This window comes from Ictidomys tridecemlineatus, chromosome 15, assembly GCF_052094955.1.
Source record: "Ictidomys tridecemlineatus isolate mIctTri1 chromosome 15, mIctTri1.hap1, whole genome shotgun sequence".
Lineage (NCBI taxonomy): Eukaryota > Metazoa > Chordata > Mammalia > Rodentia > Sciuridae > Ictidomys > Ictidomys tridecemlineatus.
The window spans coordinates 42,831,454-42,839,526 of NC_135491.1; positions in this window are offsets into that span (position 1 = coordinate 42,831,454).

Sequence of the window (8,073 nt, forward strand, 5' to 3'; positions counted from 1 at the left end):
ACTGGATTCCGCAACCTTGTAAAAACAGTTGGGAACCACTGTTTCATATTTTCAAAGCTAAACAATGAGCTGTTTCAGGCTGTTCTGTCCCTTGAGGCTTCGGGTTTCATAATTGCATTGCTATTTTTATTTTTTACTAAAAAGTAAGAATTTATGAGAGCTGGGCTGTTAGGCCAAGCCCTATAAACCATTGCAAACCCAGGACTGGGCTCTGCAGGTTGATTTATGGTTACACAGTTATTTGCAGACATGACACCAGGGCTCAGCAATAGTGGCTTGGCTCTTCTGGGGTACAAGGCACAAGCAATCATTTCTAACCCCTCGGGTGTATGTGCATATGTGTGAGTGAGAGCATGTGTAGGCAGGCATGCGTGCACACGTGTACAGTGGTGGCAGAAGGAAGCCTGTATTTTAAGAGCATCTCTTAAGAATCTCCCTTATGTCTCCAGGTTGCTTTCTGCATCCCAGCTGTCTGCATTCCAGGAATCTGCCTCACAATTCACAGAGCACTCCTAGTTTGGTAAAGAATGGGAAAGGTCCCTCTTGAGGCCCTCAAAAGGCAGAACTAGGGACATCTAGAAAGTTAAGGAGAGGTTAACCAAGTCTCTGTGGAAAGAAGACCCACATAGCAATCAGAGCTGTTAGGATAGGTTGGAAGGTGCTGGATGTCATCCGAGGCTGTTTGGAAGGAGAGGGTAAGTAGAGAGAAATGTCAAGAAAGAAATGGCTGCCAAGCCCAAGCAGGCAAGAATGTCATGGCAGACTCTGGTAGACGCACCCATGGTTGGACAAGAAGCTATTTTCCCCATGTTAGAAAGGAGGAGAGGGGAGATTTCTGGGGAAGCCTCTGGAACTGTAGAGAGTCCTCACCTGACTTCAGCAGGCAATTCTCAAAGACCTGGAACAGAGGAGGAAATAGAGAATTTAAGAGGTCAGGTGGCCCGTCCACTTTCACAAAGCCAGTGAGTAGCAGATTCAAGCTTCAAATCCAGATCCACCTGCCTCCAAAATCGATGTTCTTACCACCACGTGTCCAGTAAGAAGAATCAGAACAGCTTGTTTCCCTTCTGGATCCTTCTTTCTGACTTTCCTTTTCAAAATTAACTGTTCTTAGAGAAGAAAGAAAACCCAGGCCAGCTCTGTCGTTCTGCTCTGGCTCTGAGGAGGGCACCCGCCGGGGAATTAGTACAGCTTTTGCCATTTCCTTACCACAGGCCTGGAGTCTGCAGGGCCTTCCCCTTCAAAGGATAAAGCAATTCATAAACAGGAGACTTGCAGGCAAGAGCAATGAATCTCAGGGGCCCTGCTAATTAAAAAGCCCGTATTACATTACTTCCTCAAGGACTCATCTTCTAATTTTTAGGATTATGCTACATTGATTAATTTATACAAGTTTTTAATCCCTCTGTGCTTAATGAAGTCCAGGAACATGGGAACAGGAGCATAATTGAGCTTCATATTATTTTATTAAGGAGAATTATGGCCCAACGTGTCATGGAGAAGTTGGCGAGGGTGGGGAGGAAGCACTCAAACCATTAACTGATTGTTTTCCAAATGCCAGCAGGGACATTCCCTTGGGACAGACACATATACAGAGAGCTGTGTTTCTTAGCCACACTCTGCTGTGGCTCCTGATGGCCCACAGAGGAAAGCATGCATCTCTGTTATGGTACAGAGTACTCTTCCCACCATGACACAGCCGCCTTCCCATACCCAACCCTCCCACCCCATTCACCCCAGACCACCTCCTTGCTATTCTCCATGCCCCCAGACACTCTGCCCATGAAGGCTCATTCTCGATTCAGGCTCCAGCACCATCTCCCCAAAGAGCCTGATTCAGTTCTCTGCCAGGGAAAATCATCTCTCCCGCATCTGCTACAGAAGGCCTTGAAATTTGGGGATCTCCTGATTTTTTTGGAACCAGGAGAGGTTGGGCTAACCAATTATCTTAAGCCTCTGACCCAATCTTGGCAGCTTCTACCCCAAGAAAATTTAATAAATGACTTGCTATGACACAAAGGCCAAAAGGCTTCATGATAAACAAGGAACTGAGAGGTGTTTGGGGAAACCTCTTCCCCTATTCCCACCTCTTCATCACCCAAGGTTGTGCCAAGACTTGAACTGGTGCCAGCTGCTTTGGGCTGTAACCCAGGTTCTGCCTCGAAGTCTCCATGCAGCCTCTATTGAGTTCCCTTCTCCAGGTCTCAATTTCCCCAGCTGTGACCTCAAGCAAGGGGCCCCTACCTCTGGTTCCTGAGCCTTCTCCAATGAAAGCATTAGAGAATTCCAGGACTCCCCCCCACCCAGATCCCCAGGGTCTGGTCCAAGACCCCCAAGTTTCCCTACATCCTCTGGAAGAAGAAAATGGAGTTGCAGCTATAAAGCCAATGGAAAACAGGTGCCAGCTTTTTTTTGGGGGGGGGGCGGGGTCTGTAAGATTCCAAGCCAAACCCTTCACACCTGAGGACTGACCCAGCTCTGATTCCTAAAGCGACACTTTGGTTCTTGATTCTTCCTTCAAATTATTCTTCCTGAAAAGCACGATGCTCTCTCAGTCCCTGTCACAAGCTTAATCCACTCAGGCGGCCAAACAAAATAGCATAGACATGTGGCTTAAACAGCAGAAAATTATTTTATCACAGTTGTGGAAGCTAGAAGTCTGAGATCAGGTGCCAGTATGGTTGGTTTCTGGCGAGGGCTGACTGGCCCTTCTCTCTGTGTCCTCACATGGCCAGGAAAGAGAAAAAGCAAGCCCTTAGGTGTGTCTTCCTTTAAGGGCATGAGTGTCATCATAAAGGACCAAATGATTAGCCTTAACTGAGCCTCATTACTTCCCAAAGGTCCTATCTCCATATACCATCCCAAGGAGAGTTAGGGCTTCCACATGAAGAATGTCAATAACCTAACCCAGGAGATCATTTAAGTGCCTTATGCATTATTGGCCCAAGCATTCATCGGAGCACAGTAGAGTACATGGAATGTGTAAGCCACATGCACACCCATCCACATTGCCAATTATAGGACCCAAACCCTATTCGTACCTTGTTTACAAATGCTTGTTCTAAAAAGTCAAATGTATGAGGCAAAATACACAAGGCATGATGTATTGAAAAGATGGCTTCAAAATCCCACATTCAACTTGGCATGGCGAAGCGCACAGGGTGCCACTTACCACGTGACCTTGGTCCCCTCGTCTACAAAGCAGAGACAAGGCAGGAAGAAGTCCTGAGCTAATTAAATGAGGTAAGAATGGATAAGATGTCTAGGAAAAGCCTTGGTTTCTGGTGCTATTAATACTTCCTCCTAGCATTAGTAGGATTATTAGTGTCCTGTCTTACCACCTTAATAAAGATCACTAGATCTTTTATGGCCTCCACTGTGAACATGAGGGATCTCTGATGTTGGGACTTAGGACAATTTTCAGTTTCTGCCCCATGCTTTTAGGTAATTTCCTTTTTGCTTTCTATTAACACTTAACATTTTCACTTCTTATATGCTGAAAGGAACCAAATTTTAAATAAAATTAGGAAAAAGTAGCTTCCTCCTCACCAAAAGTTCCTAGCCTTACCTAGTCTTAGAAGGGAAAACTGGCACTCATCTTGGCACTTTGGTATCTCAGTTCAAAAGGCACTTTTGTGTCTGGTGTCTGCCATGAGCTGGGAGGTGGGAGGGCATCCAGAGAGAAGAGCTACAGCACACTCAGCCATTGTAATACTCCAACAATTGTCCCCAGCATTTCCATAGCAAAATGACCATGGCTTTCATTTTTAAAATGGGGAAGAGAAAGAGAAAAATATTGAGGAGGAGAAGAAGTGTAGGCTTCGTGTGTGTGTGTGTGTGTGTGTGTGTGTGTGAGAGAGAGAGAGAGAGAGAGAGAGAGAGAGAGACCGCAACCAGACATTCTTCTGTGCAGCAGCAATTAAGAAGGAAGTTTATTCTAAAGCCCTGTCAATGGGCTGGGTATGTTATTTTTAAGCTCCCCCAAGAAACTGAGCCCCTAATTAGTAGCCTCATCAAGCCTGCCCCTCGCTGTTGGAGGCAGCCCAGTCTCTCCCGCATGCCTGCAATCATATTCCATATGTGAAGTGGGAACATGACAGACCCATCCGTCTCTTCAAAGGACTATTTAGAAGAATCATGGTAATTTGGAGGGCTGAGTGCTATAGCTTTTAATTACCAGCATTTCAAAATGGAACCATGACCAGCTAGCTCAGTGTTCATCTCCCTGGGCAAACAAACGTCCTTATTGTTGGGGTGAGGTGAGGTGAAATGACATACATAAAAAGGAAGTCTGGAGGCTGGGGCTCGGTTACAGCCCTGCCCCTTTGTTTTAATCAACTTTGCGTCACTGTGATCCAAATAGCTGACAAGAACCACTTAGAGGAGGAAAAGTCTATTGGGGAGTTTCAGAGGTTCCGACCATGGTCGGCCAACTCCATTTCTCTGGATGAAGGCAATGCAGGCCATCAGTGCAGAAAGGCATGATGGAGAAAAGCTGCCCCAAACCGGATGCAGAGAGAGAGGGGTCAGGGACAGATATAGCCCAAGGCCATGCCCCCAGTGACCTACTTCCTCCAGCCACACCCATCTGACTACATTTACCACCCAGTAGTCCATTCAAATTCTTAATCCATCAAATGGATTAATTCACTAATAAGGTTACAGTTCTCATCATTCAATCTTGTCCTTAAAGCCCCACCACCTGTGAACCTTGCTGTGTTGGGGGCTATGCTTTAAAGTCATGGTCACTTCCTATTCAAATCACCTTCTCTGTGAACAAATAGCTCATTGGTGATGGCAAGAGCTAAACTGCATGAGCCCTTGTTATGTACAAATTCTCCATGTCACCCTTATGACAACCTTATGAGGGAGGTATAAATATTAGAATGATCCCATTTTGTGGATAAAAAAATAAGGCATAGAAAAGTGGCAATTTTTGCTTAAGCTTGCTCAGTCAATTAATGGGAGAGCCGGCCTTCTTGCTCCCCAGATCTGTGGAAGTGAATTCAAAATCTTGCTTCCTGTGAAGGTAGTGAGTTTCCCTTCACCAGCAGCAATCTGAGACCAACACTCACCTCTACTATAGGTTTCAGGAAGGATGCCTTCAATGGGAGGTAGCGTATAAGATTCCTTTGATACTATGATCCTATAATTCTAGACATGGAACCAGTCATCACAAAAGCACATCACTTCATTGAAAGTGGAGAAAAACAGAAGGAACTGTTATGGATGTAGAGATGAAGCAAACCTGTCCAACACAGAAAGCTCTTCAAGAAACATGATTGAATTTTGTGCTTTGTGCCCCACCCCTTTCTTTCAATGGCATTTTTGTTGGGAGTTGCCTGGCTCCAAAGACTAACTTCCCCATCCCCCAAGGACAGCCTGTCCAATGATGAGCCCTGCTGGCTCACATGATCCTTATCCACCAATTAGACTAGCCTTGCTGGCTCACATGATCCTTATCCACCAATCAGACTAGCCCTGATGGCTCACATGATCCTTACCCACCAATCAGACTACCTTGCTGACTCACATGATCCTTACCCACCAATCAAAAAGCACCCCATGCCAACTGTCAAACCATTAAACTGTTAAACTGTCATAACTGTCAAACTACCCCCAGCTCTATAAATATGCAGAGCTGTTCCTCAATAAATGGGCATTTTCTCCAGGCCTTGTTCATTCTTTCAATTTTAGAAGTATCCATGCCATCAGAGGAACCCAAGGAAAGAGAATATTAAATATAATACAGCAGTATATTGCATTATACCTAAAAGGGAAGAAAGAACCAGTCTTCTCTGACTGCATATATCTGAAGGGAATGTAAGTTGTATCCACCTGTCTTCACACCTTTAGGTTCAGGAAAGTCTGGCTTCTTTGCAATCATCTCTCTTTGTGGTCACAAAGAACAACATGAAGCAGAGATATGATTCCTGATGTACAGAGGAAACTGGCTTAGAGAATCCAAACAACTTTCCCAACGTTAAAGGGACATGGATCTTGAGTCATGACATGGTCCACTGGAAGGTGATGCTAAGTACCCAGAGGGTTCAGGGACAATCTCCAGCGGTGCAGTCCACTCACATCCAGTCATCCTCAGATCTGCCTTGGCTTCACAGACCACTCGAACCAGCTGACGCTTGTGTGGGCAAATGGAAGCAGGGAGTCCAGGAAATTATAAGAGAAACCATGCACAGAAAGTTCTCTCTGCTTTCTCTGCCTCCTGGTTTTCTGGGAGACAAGAAAAGCAGGGCCTCTTGCTGATAAGGTTCTCCCTCCTGGAGGCCCTGAGCTAAGTTTCCCGAGTATGAACAGGGAGGTGATTAAGTAGACACATGGATACATCATAAAATGACATGGCATCACACAATGGGAAGTCCATGCCCTTCTTTTGGAGGCTGTTTCATTTTGTGTTATTTTAAAATACATTATGCAACATTTAAGATACAAAAAGTTCTAAGGAAATAATACAGCAATCCCCCAGTGCACCTCCTATCCCGCTTAAGAAACCAAACCTTATGAAAATAGCTGCAGTCCCTAGGTCTCCACCTCAATTACCTCTAACTTGGCCTCCACTCCCAAGATATAACCTGGATTATAAATTGATGTTTATCATGCTCACGCATTTCTTCATATTTAACTGTATAACTTTTGTGCCTCCAGCAATATTGGGCCTTGAGCAATATTTTTTTTGCATGTTTTAAACACTAATATAAACAGTATTATCTTCATCAGTTCAGGCTATTATAACAAAGTCCATAGAGTGAGTGGCATACAGTTCCAGAGTCTAGAAGTCCAAGATCAAGGTGCCAGCAGGGTCAGGTTCTGGTGAAGACCCTCTTCTAGATTGCAGACAACTGACTTCTCTTTGCCTCCTCACCTGATAGAAAGACGAGGAAGTGAGTTCTCATTACTAAAGGCACTAATCCCATTTGTGAGGGCTCCACTTACTTAACTTCATCTAATTCCAGGTACCTTCAAAATCCCCACCTCCTAATACCATCATATTGAAGGACAGAGCTTCACTATCTGAAATGTGAAGACATTTCATCCATGAGAGGTAGCATACATATATTTTCATTTGCAACTGACTTTTTCACTCAACTTCTTATGGTGGGATCAGCATCCTCCATGTTGATAAGTGTCATTCTAATGGATTAATTCTCATTTCTGTAAAGTAGACATTGGCCCCTGAACCAAATCCAGCTGGCCACCTCTTTTTGTAAATTAAGTTATTGGAACACATTCAAGCTCATTCATTTGAGTATTATCTATGGCTGTTTTCCTACGACAGTGGTCGAATTGAATAGCTGGGGCAAAGCCTGTACAGTCAGCAAAGCCTAAAATATTGATAATCTGATTCTTTATGGAAAGAGTCTCTGACCCCTGTTGTATAGTATTCCATTAGGACTATTATTCAGATAATTTATTCATTCTCCTGTTGATGAACATTAAGTGGTTTTTTTTTTTCAGTTTGGTGCTATTACAAACTGTGGTCATGAATCTTCTTGCACACATTTGTGAATTCAAGTAAAAAGTTTTTTCTAGGGTCTACATTGAAGGATATGTATACCTATTCAAGTTTTCTGGAAATTCAAAAAATCTTCCTCCTAATTGGTTTTGCCAGTTTACTAAAACTCCCAACAGCAATGAAGGATATTTCCGTAGGACCAAGTTCTAAACTTCATTTGGTACTGTGCCCTCTTAGTTATTATTAGTCCTGTGAACATGCAATAGAAGTTTTTATTTGCACTTTTCATTCTTACCAGTGAGGGTAAGCAGCATTCATTAGCTGTGTGTATTCTTCCATAACTTTCTTTGCATACCTTTTGCCCACTTATTCAGATGGTGTTTGCCTCTTTCTAGTTGGTTTTTGGAAGTTTTGTTTTTGTCTTTGTTTTTTCATATTCTGGACACAGATCCTTTGGTGGATCCTGCCATTCTGTTGGCATTCCACTTTTAATGGTATCTTTTGATAATAGGGGTTGAAAATACATGTTCATTAATAAAAGTTATAGACGTTGTGGTTTATGCTTTTGTGTCTTGTGGAATAATCATTTCCTAGGAATGGAG